Source organism: Amphibalanus amphitrite, unplaced genomic scaffold (genome assembly GCF_019059575.1).
Source record: "Amphibalanus amphitrite isolate SeventyFive unplaced genomic scaffold, NRLGWU_Aamphi_draft 000014F_arrow, whole genome shotgun sequence".
Lineage (NCBI taxonomy): Eukaryota > Metazoa > Arthropoda > Thecostraca > Balanomorpha > Balanidae > Amphibalanus > Amphibalanus amphitrite.
In genome coordinates, this window is record NW_024881510.1 from 1,917,501 (window position 1) to 1,932,341 (window position 14,841).

Here is a 14,841-nt window from a genome sequence, read left to right on the forward strand (position 1 = left end):
CCGAGCTCTCAGCTCTCGACTCTCTGACTCCGGACTCCATTTCAGTCGCGGTAGTGACAGCAAGTGAAAACGGCCGAGCGCCCGCCTCTGACTGCCAATGACTGGGCGAGGCCCATAAGATAAATTACAGCAAACCTCGTTAGCTCACCGTCAAGTGAGCCGTGCCGGTCGTATTTTCCACATCACCTGTTTGCCTTTTGCCTCATCCCCTCGCTTCCTGTACCCATATCCCGTCCAGTATGGTCGCTCAGCCAAACACTGCCCTGAACGATTCTGACCGTATTTTCCAAGCAACTGGCGGCGCTGTGATGAATGGTTCCTCACGAGGTGCCGGCCGTTTTCGGCACGTGCGCCGGCCGTTTCAATTCAGCGGCCCGGAGATATGGCCCGATAGACTGGCGAGGCTGGGACGCCGTTTGGGGCAGGGATGTTTGGGTCGCTCTCCGGCCATCAGCATTGTTAGGCTGCACCGTAAGTATACACGGATAGTATTGACAGAAATACTCCTATTTCGTGTCCGTTTCACAGTCTCTTTACGCATCGGCAGAGATTCTGCGCTGGTCGTCCAGCCGGGGATATGCCTACCGTTCTCGTGGAACAGACAGGGCCACAGAACTGTTACCCAAGGCTCTCCCTAGACTTGATGACTGGCCAGATACCACCAGGTCATCATTGTTTTTCCAAGTCACGTACATTATGCAATCACTTGTCTTTCGACATGGAACACGGAAGAAAATGACAGTCAACAAATGATTCAACTTTTCTTTCTTGATATAAGAAGCTGAAATGGGATGAAGTTTGTGTTTCGATGTGCGGAAGACACTTAGAGCAGTTTCATACGCTAAGGATTTCGGAGAAAAACGGCCGAGATGGCAACAGTTTTAAATAGTTTTTGTCTCTCAGCTTAGATGACTGAGCAGTGAGCACTAAGCACTGAGCTGTTGAAACATTATCCAGCCCACACTGCATGTATAAACAATCCGCACCTATAAGTAAATGCTAATTACCAAGATACACGTATAGCTGAGCCGGCCACAGTTCTTGCGGATCATGCTGACTTTAACGGACCTCCAGTCAATACAAATTACAGACCCCTGTTCTCCAGCGCGATGTCTGGCGGACCTGTGCTGCGAGTTGAGACTACTGTTAACGCCAGACCCCTTGAGACCCTAATTTTTCGCGATTACTTTTAAATGCGTGAAGGAATTTCAACCAAGCTCAGGACATGGCCGTTTCAAGACAGGCCGAAACTTTTACAATTTAGATATTTTATCGCCATTTCAATATTTCAGGCACTTGTCATTGACTCGTAATGTTAACTGTTTTTCCATCCTGGATAGAGGCTTTCTACGTCATATGACATTAGGCTCCGCCCACGACTGCGGCATTGACTCGTGCCCATCAGCGACCTCTGTACAAACGACACCCCTGCCATCTGTGAAGGACTATGAATTTCGCTGACGCTTCACGTGCTATGAGTCAATTGCAGCAGACGGTCAAGTAAATGTTAGGCTCTTGTTGACTCTTGTATTATTAATGTTTGCCAGTGCTCTGGCGAGGAACATGATGGATACAATTATATGAAAGAAAAACATTGACCTTTTTCCTCGAATCTATAGCAAAATTAATGAAAAATCACCTTTTTATTTACGTGATATTTCGGCCAACAGACCATTATCAAACGAAAGAAAGAACAATGTAGAAGACAAAAACGGTTACAGCAGACAGACGGCAGCCTATTTTCATATTTCGAAATTCATCTCGCGGTATTTGTTTACATAAGACTTCAATGGAAGAACATCCTTGGTTATGCTAAGATGTTTCCGATGTAGGGGAGAGCGGGGAGAGTTGTATCATGTCCAAGTTGTATCAGGGCGAATTGTGCCAAACTTATCCAATGGATGGCGCTCGCGACACGACCAGCCGACGAGGTTTTCCGGGCGCCATCTTTCCCTGTTCTGTCTTGTGGCTGAGTGGACGCGTCTCGAGGTGAGAGCCGATTTTATGTTTTTTTAATGTCATTCTAAAAAATGAGTTGCAAAAAAATGTGTGTTTTGGGCATTTAGATGTGCACGAATTTGAAAGATCTCCGTAGCGGTGGTGAGGGTAGGTTCTAAGGCTGCGTGAGAGAAAACGGATTTCTCCAGCTGTCCGCTGTTTTTTGAGCAGGAGGATGTTTTTTTCCAAGATGGCGGCGAAGTACATGTTGTATCAGAGCCGGGTGGGGTATGTTGTAACATGTATGTATGTATGTATGTATGTATGGGTATGTTGCTTTTCATCGCGAAAGCTAAGCCCTGGCTCGCGTTTGTAGGTAGCTAGTCAAGGCTCGTTCCATTTCGGCACAATGTGTTGGCTTCTTTGCTCTTAACGGGCCACTTTTGCGTCTAGTCTGTTGATGTTTCTTTCGGATTGCATTAACCTAAGTTTGGTCTAATAAAGTGAAGCCTTTGAGCATACCTACACATTGTATTAACCCCATTTAATGTTGTTGTTATGTTCAAAACCAGTAGCAAGCACACTCCCTGAAACGTGAAATAGTGATACAAATTACCCCACCATGTGATACAACTCACCCAAGCCATGGGGCAAGTTGTATCAAAAACATTGTTCTATTCGGGAGACCGTAGAAGAAAAACTGGTAGAGGTAGCGGAAAAGTTACTTTGCACAAAAAAGCAGAAGAATCAAGGAAGGGGATAGTATGGAAATAATGAGTTTATCACGAATAGTTACGAGGTTATGGGTCTCGGAGTAAAAACTGATACAACCCACCCCACTCTCCCCTACCGTACACACATACATAAAACGAGCGATAAAAAACGAGACAAAATCAGGACATATAACTCATCATAACACTTTTTGAATATTCGATACGATCGATGACTCGAATTCACACGCTGCGTACGCTATCTTACACACTTATATGATAGGCCAAGACACAAGACGTTCGTTCAGGGAGGGCTCCGAATCTCTGATAGTGATGGACTCTGATATCTTTCTGTCTGGGTAGTCCAGAGCCTGGTGCAGTATCTCCACCGTAAGTGGTAGACCCGCCCCTCTGTCTAATGACAGCTGACCGTGAGCCACTCTAAAGTGGTCTCCGAGGGGGGTGTCGGGAGTCGCACTCAGCATGTTCCTCACATGCTCGTTAAAACGCAGTCTGACAGGACGTTTGCTCTCTCCCACATACACCGCCGGCTGTTCCTTGCAGAGAGTACACGTGATCCTGTAAACCACATTTTTGGTCGTGCATCTCCCTGCTAAGCCACACTTACAGCAGTAGCACCCGCGACTGGCACCCGGACAGAGAGGAGGTGAGAAGGCTGACCTGACTAGCGCGTTTTTCAGTTTGTTTTTGTTTCGCCAAGCAAGTCGGATGTTCATTCCCGATCTGCGCACCACACCTTTCACCCGGCTCAATAATTTCTCGTCCACATATGGTAGAGTCAAGAAGCCATCTACATTCTCTTTTGTAGAACCCCGTTTAGTGCCCCCAGCTTTCGCTTCCCTTAGAGTTCTCCTAAGCACGTTTTCAGGGTACCCGTTGCTAGAAAGGAGATTCCACATTTTTGTCACGCTCTTTTCTTCCCTGTCCTTATTCGACGATACTGCTATGGCCCTTCTAAACTGGTTCCTAGCCATGCTAATTTTGGTCGAGGACGGATGAGCTGAAGAGAAATGAAGCACTATGCCCGAGTTGGTAGGCTTAATGTACAGTTCAGTGGCCAGAAATGTGATGTCATTGTCAGAAACGACAGAGACCAGGGTATCTAGGTATGGGACCCCCGAGTCCTGCTTCGTGAACTCCATCGTGAATTTTACTGTAGGGTGAAGTGAGTTCAAATACGCTAGGAAATCTTTCAGGGCTTCCTCCCCGTGGGTCCAGATTCCCCCGTAATCATCAATGTATCGCAAGAGCAGGTCGGGCTTAGCCTCCCTGTTTTGTAAAGCCAGTCTTTCCAGCCTGTCTAGGAAGAGGATAGCAACGGGAGGGGCGCAAGGGTTACCCATCGCGATTCCCACTTTCTGTTTGTAGAAATCTTTGTCAAAGCAAAAGACGTTATTCCTCAGACACTGGTCCAGGAGTGTGCATACGTCATCGGGTGTCAAACCGAACATGTTGATATCAGTAACATGCTCCTGCAACTTTTCCCGAACAGCCTCCACTGCCTCATCTAAAGGAATGGAACCATACAGGTTTACTACGTCTATGCTGAAAAATATGATGTCACTTGGCAACGTGTGTTGTCGCTGGTAGTCAGCGAGATGGTCCAAAAAATGTTTGGTGTCCCGTAGGTGAGTAGGCACATATCTCAGCAATTGGCTCAAAACACGTTCAATGAGACAAGATGTTTTCTCTGTTGGGCCTCCACAAGCTGAAATCACGGGACGAAGAGGGACTCCCGGTTTATGATCTTAGGAGTGCTTAGGAGAACTCTAAGGGAAGCGAAAGCTGGGGGCACTAAACGGGGTTCTACAAAAGAGAATGTAGATGGCTTCTTGACTCTACCATATGTGGACGAGAAATTATTGAGCCGGGTGAAAGGTGTGGTGCGCAGGTCGGGAATGAACATCCGACTTGCTTGGCGAAACAAAAACAAACTGAAAAACGCGCTAGTCAGGTCAGCCTTCTCACCTCCTCTCTGTCCGGGTGCCAGTCGCGGGTGCTACTGCTGTAAGTGTGGCTTAGCAGGGAGATGCACGACCAAAAATGTGGTTTACAGGATCACGTGTACTCTCTGCAAGGAACAGCCGGCGGTGTATGTGGGAGAGAGCAAACGTCCTGTCAGACTGCGTTTTAACGAGCATGTGAGGAACATGCTGAGTGCGACTCCCGACACCCCCCTCGGAGACCACTTTAGAGTGGCTCACGGTCAGCTGTCATTAGACAGAGGGGCGGGTCTACCACTTACGGTGGAGATACTGCACCAGGCTCTGGACTACCCAGACAGAAAGATATCAGAGTCCATCACTATCAGAGATTCGGAGCCCTCCCTGAACGAACGTCTTGTGTCTTGGCCTATCATATAAGTGTGTAAGATAGCGTATGCAGCGTGTGAATTCGAGTCATCGATCGTATCGAATATTCAAAAAGTGTTATGATGAGTTATATGTCCTGATTTTGTCTCGTTTTTTTTTTATCGCTCGTTTTATGTATGTGTGTACGGTACATCGGAAACATCTTAGCATAACCAAGGATGTTCTTCCATTGAAGTCTTATGTACCTAAACAAATACCGCGAGATGAATTTCGAAATATGAAAATAGGCTGCCGTCTGTCTGCTGTAACCGTTTTTGTCTTCTACATTGTTCTTTCTTTCGTTTGATAATGGTCTGTTGGCCGAAATATCACGTAAATAAAAAGGTGATTTTTCATTAACCCGCGCCCCACTGGGGGGGGGGCTATTTATAGCCCCCCCTCCCGTTTTTCTGCAATAACTTCCAAACCGCTTGACGTATCGACGCCAAACTTTCAGTACCTTTGGCTGCATCAATTTGACACCTTGTGTCAAAATTTGAACTTCGTACCTACCATAGGTTGGCCGGAAATGACGTCAGAGTGACGTCATGTTCGGCCGATTTCGACGCAAAACATTGAACCACGGCAATCGCTCCCAAGAGCTCAGTTTTTAAGCTAGATCCAATTTCTTTGCATGAGAGGACTCAGAATAGACTGCGCTATCAAACTGCTATCTCGGATTTTCGAAATTTTGAAACTTTCGAAAAATGTATGTAATAAAATTCAAAATTTATATTTTTACATTTTTTTTCAAAAACTTATTGACTTTTCGAAAAAACCGGAATATATGTGATAGAACGCATTATTATGACTAACTCTAGCAAGTTTTAGCTAAATATCTTCAAAAATGGCCAAGTTATACGCATTATTGCAAAAAATTAACAATTATTAATTTTTCAAATCAATTTTTCAGCACGAATTTGACATCGTACGCCAATATAAATAGCACCATCGTGTTCCTGAGCTCAAACTGCATCCAATAGACACCTTTTTTGTTGAAAAATTTTAACTTCAAAATTTGACCTTTTTTGACCTGAAAGTGACCTGACCTAAGCGAAATTTGACTCAAAATGACCTCGAATGACATAGACGACATCAAATTCGAAATGTTTGGCCTAAATGGACCATAAAACATGTGTCACGTGACCGACGCATGATATAATATTTTCGTGACCTGTGATGACCTGACCTTGACCTGAAAATCAAAGTAAAAGTTTGGTACCCTCAGAGTACCTAGAGCATCTGTTCACGAGTGTGTGAACCAAAAATGAGCCTGCTCTGACTTGTAAGACGGCGGCCAGAGCCCAAAACGTGAAGAAGCCAAAATGCTAATAATTTTTACTTTGACCTGACCTGTGACGTCATCAGTGACCTCGACGTCAATGAAATTAGGTTTCGCTCGACAGTTTTTCCGGGGCTATCAGACGCCGTTTGAATTTTGACGATCGGCCCAGTAGTTTCGGAGTTAGCAGGGGGGGGGGCTATGAATAGCCCCCCCCCCCCCCCAGTAGGGCGTGTTATACGCAGACCCCAGTGGGGCGCGGGTTAATTTTGCTATAGATTCGAGGAGAAAGGTCAATGTTTTTCTTTCATATAATTGACTCTTGTATATAGGACCAAGAGGACCATCACTCCTCAACCTACTACTCAGTCGTGCTTCGAACAAACGTTAAAGGGACCCTCCCACCTTCAAAAAAGTTTATGAATTGGCATGAAAGTGATGTCGCTCGGTTCAGAAAGAGCGAAAACGAATATCTACCAAATTTCACCGAAAAATATTCACCGGTTTTCAAGATATTAGACTTTTACTTTTGTTTACTTTTTTGGGATCTCCGCTGTTTCTAGCGACTTTATTTTAGAAGTGCGGCGTTTGCGGCAGTTGTTGCGCGCAAATAGCATATACCACCGCGTGCTACAAAACGTTTTAGTCAAACATTTAAAAATCGTTAGATATCTGCGCTGACGTCACACATTCAGAGGGGTATTCCTAAGCATTAGCCCCTCTGAATCAAAATGCTGCAATTTTGAAATTCAATATTTCCGATTTAAGGCATTTCTCGATGTTGTGAGTGCCGAAACCGGTAATTGTGAGCCAGGGACCCCATTTTGGCTATCTCAACTCAAATCTAATGTTAAGGTGGGAGGGTCCCTTTAACGATTCCTAACAAATACGATTTTCGATGTAGGGTATCTGTTTGAAATACGAGCGAGCCGTATGATGTGAAGCTCAGGCAATTAACTTATTATTGCGTTGTTCGATGGTTGCATAGCGATGTACAAATCGGCAGCTACTTGGTTACATCCGACATCCCATTATCGCATTATCTGCAACGCCATAGGCTTTAAATACAGGTGAATATTTCCTAACCTTATGTCAGTTATATGCCATCTGCCCGTCATTTGCAGCTTATAAAAAAAAAATATCAGCGAACATATCAGCATTGTAGAAGCAATGCGCATTGAGCATTTATGACTCCTTAGTCATCATGTCGCTCTCTGGGCACTGTCAGCCAAGACGCTACGCACAACTCCGCCGGCTTTCGGCACCGCTCGACCGTCGCCCGTCCCCGCTCCCCGCCACAGCGAGAGTGACCGCGCGCCGGCCCGAAACCGCCGCAGGCCAAGACCACAGAGGCGGGGCTTAGCTGTGACGTCATAACGTATCACAGACTGACTGGTGATAGCCTCTACACACCGGATGAAAATCTTGCTCGAAATTTAACATTACGAGTCAATGACAAGTGCCTGAAATATTGAAATGGCGATAAAATATCTAAATTGTAAAAGTTTCGGCCTGTCTTGAAACGGCCATGTCCTGAGCTTGGTTGAAATTCCTTCACGCATTTAAAAGTAATCGCGAAAAATTAGGGTCTCAAGGGGTCTGGCGTTAACAGTAGTCAGTGGTCTGGTCACCCTGCCCCGACCACCGGCCAGTTGTTTTACATTGCTACTACTCCAACTGCGGCATTCCAGCGCACCCTGCGCCGCGTCCGCCACACCGGAATGCGCCGAGCACACAGCTGCGCCACAGTCGCCGCCGTGCGCCGGGTTTACGTCACTCGTCAGCTGACCGCCAGCTGGGCGCAGCCGGCTCAGCCACGCCGCATTTCCATGTCCCAGATCGAGCTAGCCGGGCACACGCGGAATGTAGGGAGACCTCCCTCTCTCCATCCTCCCTCCTCTGTCTCCGCGGCACGCTCCGGAGAAGTGGCGACCTTGGGTCGATTCTGACGGCTCCGTCGGAACGGTGCCAGCAGCCGGCTTCACCCGAGTCTAAGGTCACATCCGCGGCACCGTACAGAGCGGGGGTCGGTTGGAATAGGAGCTCACTGCTGTACCGGAGACTCGGCTAAGGTCACTGCGGGCGGAGACGGCAGATGAACATCGGGGAGCCCAGCTGGGCCTTGGTAGAAAAACGGTCTCTCAACTATGCAGCACGTAGGCGATTTAATCCAATATGACTCCACTGCAGTACGGAATTGATATTCCACCATCACACCCATTGAGCTACTCAAAGTGTATGACAGTGGAGGGGTGAAAATGGTTGACTTAGGCACTATACAAAAACACCAGCTGGGCTGCCCTCCACAGCTGGGATCGTTAGGGACAGTTGAAACTGTCGGCGGTCGTTTAAACTGTCAGAGACAGCTGTGAAAAATGACGAGTTGGCTGAACCACAACCCCACGGCTGATCCTGGGTCTGAGGCTGAAGTTGAACTGGGAGACTCGGCACCGTGGAGTGGCCAGGTGATGACGCTCGATGCCAGCTCAGTGACGTTTGATCTCCTTGCTCAAGTGATGAATGACACTGTGATTTATGCATGCATACCACTCAGTGACGCATGTGCATTTCGTACCCTCCGTTCCGGGGTTCCGCCGGTGTTTCCCACTGACAAGTAAGTCGAGCCCAGTCGAGCCTCTCCCCTCCCTCCTCTCCCGCCCCGCTGACCCGAGGTGACGTTAGAGCCAGTCTCACTGACCGACTCCGGACCGAGCCGACCACAGCGGCCAAATCGGGCTCGGTGCCGCCGCACGTGCTCACGTCACGGCGGTCACAAACACAGGCCGCGCGGGAGGCAGTCGGACTGATAGGCTTGGAGAGGGGTCCGCCCGGCTGCGGCAGCCTCACTGCCGCGGGTTTATACAGGTTGGGTGGGCGCGCAGCTGACCGGGGCAGTCAGTGAAGCAAACAGGCATTAGCCGATGCACAACAGGCTACAGCCCCTCTTCAAACGACTGGAGCTTCAACGTCACTCAGAAAACAAAACACGGATTGGCAACGTTATCTGCGCATCTTCGCAGTGCACCTCCATTTGCCACCCAGTCAAATCGAGATCAATGTGATTCATCAAACAATACGACAGACCTGCTAACAATGCACCTGGCTGCATCTCTCCCAGTGCAGTACGCGCTAATCCGCGCTGCGCTCAGCTCGGTACCTACACCAGTCGACTGACAGGTCCAATCAGCATCATCATTATCGGCTCGGCGCGCGGCACGCTCCGGTGATGGAGCACTGAAGAGGTTTGGACGCTCGGAGAACCCCGCCAGCCGCCCTTTCACTCTCCTCAGAGGTTTGTTTATTATCGTTACCGCCGATCGCCGCTTGAGCGAGCATCTTCGGCCGGCTGCGGTCGTGCCAAACGAGTTATTGAGCGGCGCCAATACACCGGCGGCATCGGCAGGCATTGGGTGGCGCAACGCAGACATAAACGACGCATCGATGGAGTGTGGCGAAAACGGCGCCGCTGGGACGTGCCGCGGCCCTGCCAAACACGCGCCGTGGAGTGCCCTCGCGCCGGAGAACAAATAGGGACGGTTTGAACAGCGGCTCCCCGTCTCGGATCGGTGCCAGCTGGACGGAGTCGCATGGGTGACGGGCCGGGCTCCCACCGCGGAGCGACACGCCAGCGTCCCAACTCGACCCCACCCACCAGCCATGTTACCTTGAGGTAACCTCAGGACAACTATACAGGTCAACTGTATACAAAACAATGCACGTATCCCACGTTACCCGAGTACAACTTTGGACGATCTCTAGTCTGATGGCAGCTGACTCGCATTTTACCCCGCGCCATGCATAATTGTTTGTGGTCTGGCGCTGCACATGATTAATGATTAGCAAGTGGGCAGTGTGACCACAGAACTGCCAGTACTTTACTACCCTCTGCATACCCTCTGCAATCGTACATCAGATAGGTCAGGGACCAGCAGTCAAGTCAAGTGTTATCTCTACAACAAACATGCCTTTCTGTTGTGTCACCATGGAGTTAGCACTGACTCAAACTGCTGATGGGTAATGTGTTTCTAGAGTAAATAAATTGCTAGCGCTCGGACACCTGCTAGCTGGGCTGGCTCAGCTCCGTATAGCAGTGTTCGACAGTAGCAAAGCGATTCTAAATCAAAGCAAAAACGCCCAGCGGGGACGGCAAAAAAGTGACCCGTGGGTGGTAAACAGCTGTTCCACGGACAGTCCTGTCATGTTTCCGTGTTGAAGAAGAGCAGAGACAGTATTTGTTTGACAGACACTGTCGCGCACGTGAAGGACGTTTAAAGACGGAAACTGGGGGGCCCATTATTAATATAGCCGTGCCGCGCACCCGTGTCTTTTTAGTGACCAATGTCTTATAAAATTTAAATAATGTTATGACCGTTCTTTAATGTCCTTTACCATACGAGTAGGTACTTTTTCGGCAGGATATCTCGGAACATCAAGCATGAACACTATAGGTAATCGTTTCCGGACCAGAGATGAATACGGCCTCAAGCGTCAGAATCACAACTAAAAACAATCACACTTCTACTCAATTCATCTAGCTTTTACCGGACGCTTGTGACGACACCTTCAGTCCAGCAGTTGCTCCCTTCCCCCCTCCCATCTTACCGTAGACGCTGACGTAGCTGGTCGCCGAGGCTGCGGTCACCGGCGGTCGCCGCGGGGCATATAGGTACCGACCGATACAAATACAGTCTGAGTCGACTCATGCGGCTGGCTCGCGGCAGTCCCACTCGGAGAGAGAGAGAGAGAGAGAGAGAGAGAGAGAGAGAGAGAGAGAGAGAGAGAGAGAGAGAGAGAGAGAGAGAGAGAGAGAGCCGGGCTTGTCCACAGGAAATGCCACCATTCCAACTCCGAACGGCCCACGTTAGTCACACGCCAGGCAAGTCGCAACACGCCCCCACTGAGGCCTGATGCAGAATACCGCACTCGCTATCGCAGTACAAACAGGGTAACACCGTGGAGTGGGCGTTGGCCTGGTGTGACTCACTGAATCACACCCCACTCGTGAGTTAATGAGTCAGTGAGTCGGTGAGCCGGTGAGTCGAGGTCCTGCGCGGCGCTCAAAACGATTAGACCCGTATTGCCAATCTTGTTTACATATGACTTTCGGCGAGACTGGGGCTACCGGGTCCGATGCCAAGCTGGCAAAGATAACGACCGATAAGCGGCAGGGCGTGTTCAATTATCCATGGTGCTCCCCCAACGACAAAAGGTCAGTGTCTGAAAAGTGAAACCGAAAGCTCCCACTCCTGACCTCTTACAGGGTACGAACTATCGCGACTATCACACTGAACATTGACGGGAAGGGCGGGGCACCGAGAACCACAACTCCGAGCTGTACACGTAAAGTTTCCCTCACCATCCCTCATCATCCATGCAACGAACCACCTTTCCAACTCCCCCCCCCCCCATCCCATCATCTCCAGCCAGTCAGGCTGCCGTCCGGCCGCCGCGCCGGCCGACCAGTCCGTCCAGGCTGGCACTGCAGCGTCCGTAGCGCACCATTTACGGAGAGCGGCGGGTTGGGCCGCGGGCCGGAACTGGCTACCGCACAGCCACAGGAGCGGTCCCGCGGCCGCCGGCGAGGCACATACTGCAGCTTGGGTGATTCCGAGTCTCCAGAGGAACGAACACTGAGCTGACTCAGGTGATTTGGGGTCCGGGATTAGGATAATCTCGGAGTGAAGATTGGGATAATCTCGGGACCCGCGCCGGTAATGCTGCGGAGTTTTTTAATTCTTCAACTGGAGCTGTCCGTTCGGCTGCCGGCTTTTGGAGAACAGCTGACATTCACAAGTAGTGAAATGGTATTGGGCCGTCTTCCGGGCGAGGAACGATGCCTTCCGACCAGCCAAACGGCTCGTACCGACCGCCTTAGAGTCGCACCGGACATGTAATATGCATGTGCCACCGGGGTCAGACCACCAGCCTTTCCGGGCCGCCTATCCCCGTCCTCCCCGTACCAAGCTCGCGCGGGGTGGGTGGACCCGGCTCACAGCAGCGCGGATTAGGTCGTATATAGAGGCGGGCAATGGCAGGCCCATTGAGCCAGAGGCACCGTGCAGCGCGCCTGACGTCATTGGTGATACGATCTGCGCCACCTGTCGGGTCACAGGGCTGCCCGCGATCGCGTGAGTGTCGGATTTCGGCACAATCCGGGTAACTAGTGGGTAACTCTAGAAATAATTCGGCAGAGCCGTTCTGCATCTGTGCGCAAATGCAAAACAGGGCTGTGACTTAATTTAGACACGTAACCAATATCTCGACGCAGTATGGACTTTCAAATGGCAACGTAGCCCTTCAAGTTCAGACCCACGATGATGCAGGAGTCAAGAGCTGAAGCTTATATCAACATCAATCACCAAAATTGACCTCAACGTAGCCACGACAAATCAGATGGTAGACTGCTTCTCCTCATTCTCTCTTTAAAATGTGTCTGTTGAGTAGGTATAGGCTTCAGCTGTAAAGTCAGAAGTCGCATTCGCAAGCTGGTTCATAAAATATTTTTCCCATTCGGTGCCATTGACCTGGTATTATGACTTTTGTAAGCTTTTCATGCACTTTGTTTATGCTGGCTGTCCCCTTTTATTCGTCCGTCATTGACGTGTCCCCTCCAGTCGAGGTGTGCCAGCCATAACATTTCACTAGACGTGCGGCACTGACACAATCGTAGTGAGAGAGACCTGCCAGTGTCGGCAGACGGCTCTTCCAGTGAGCTGTCACCCTTACGGTGAACCGAACTCGGGTCACTTCTGCATCCCTTCCTCCGAGTCAGTCGGCCCGCCATCTCAGACACCCGGCGGTTCTATCAGAACCGACATCTGACGGTTATGATTCAGAGAAGGACGTATTTCTCAGTTGTTGTGAGTTATACAAGATGGCCATGCTGGGTATGATGAGTCGCGGCACTCCTTGAAGACATTACCTACTGTAAGACAATTCAAACCAGCTTCATCCAGTGCGATGAATCTTGGATGATGGTGAACCATGTGGCGTAATATTACTGAAGTTTCGCCTTCAGCTACATGCTACCGTCCCAGATATTAAACTGAACAGATACTAAACCACTGAAATGGCACTTTCGCCCCAAACATAGCGTTTACTCGGGTTTCATGTGTCGTAACTGACCATGGGCAGCCAAAGAAGTGCCGTTTAAAACTAGGTCATCTGAGAGCGATGAGGGAGGGGGAGAGAACAGTGAGAGACCACCCCGGCGTCGAGCCGTCACCTTCCCCTGCGGCCTGCACACACAGACACACAGAGACACGATCAGAGCTTCGATGGCCCGCGTCTTGCACAAGCGCTGCAGTCGGTTTGATAATAACAGACTATGGCTCGTCTCACCGCTTTACGGCATGTTCATCATGCTTTTACCCTCACTCACCTTCGCACGGCCGACCGCCGAGGACCTTCAGAAGAATCGACTATCGACAGTCCTGTCCTGGTAAAGTCCCATGTCAGGTGTGGGTCCTGAGGGTCCCTCGGCCTCCGAGATAGCACTGCTCCAACCTCACTGACGCACTGAGGGTGGAGCTGCAGCTCTCTCTCCCGCTCTCTCCGAGCACCACACACTCTGCCCCTCAGCGGAGCCGCCGCGCGCACCCTCCCCTGCCGCGGTCCGGCGCCTACTGAGCCGCCTACGGTGAACGTAGGCGGCGTGACGACGGTCCCGTCTGGGGAGCCGCAGCGCCGCCGGAACGGCTGACCCGACGCTACCGAGAGCGACCCACCGCGGAAACAGCGAGACGTCACCAGCCTGTTGTAGTTGAGCGATACAGGCTACAGCAATGGGTCGCTCATCTAATTTTTGTAGTGTCCAATGTTCAAATAGCATATAAATGTCACACGTAGCTATTAGTTATAACTAATGCAATAAATTGCAACCCAAATGCCACACTTAGTCTCCTGACTCCCAGTAGCCTATAATACGCCTTTCATATAGCCGTAAATATCCCAAGAAGCACAGAATAAATAAAAATTTTACATCCTATCATAAAAGTTTCAAATACAGCTGGCGAAGCTATCCGCTAATATTTCGGTGGGGTATTTTGAAGGAGGCAACGTGAACCCAGATTTATCCTGCAGACACATTGGGCAGGATCAAATCCGCACTTAGACTCAATTCTTCTCCTCTGTCCTGTTTATCTGATCGCCAGTAAACGCACCGAAGGGACGATGAGTGACGAATGGGTCTCAGACCGGTGGATGACGGAGCGCCTGCTCCGGGACGCATTCGATGAGTTATTCATGCGCTGGCACGACCTGCCGCCCCTCCCCTCCCTTCCTCACCGACCCAACGAGGACCAGTGAACTTCGCTGAGGCTCAGTCATGAGCGAACTTACCTACCTTTGTCTGAACAAAAACTATATCTCATTGTTGTCACTTTCAAGACCTTCATAATAAGCGTTGCTCAAGTTTGAACTTATACCTACCTTTACGTACGACATCGACGTATCAGATAAAATATATACCTATTTTTCAACATAGTCATGACATACTATGAATTACGCCTCGATAACACATCGCCTGGCAACTATAATT

At 49.7% G+C, this 14,841-nt stretch overlaps 1 protein-coding gene across 1 annotated transcript in view; it reads right to left on the reverse strand.

Annotated features, from left to right (window-relative positions):
- Window positions 1-13,929, reverse strand: part of LOC122384972 — a 52,033-nt gene extending 38,104 nt beyond the window's left edge. Inside the window, exon 1 of the mRNA XM_043372845.1 lies at window positions 13,684-13,929. The gene's annotated coding sequence lies outside the window, so the exon portion shown is untranslated. The remainder of the gene's footprint in view (window positions 1-13,683) is intronic.
- Between the last annotated feature and the right edge of the window lie 912 nt (window positions 13,930-14,841).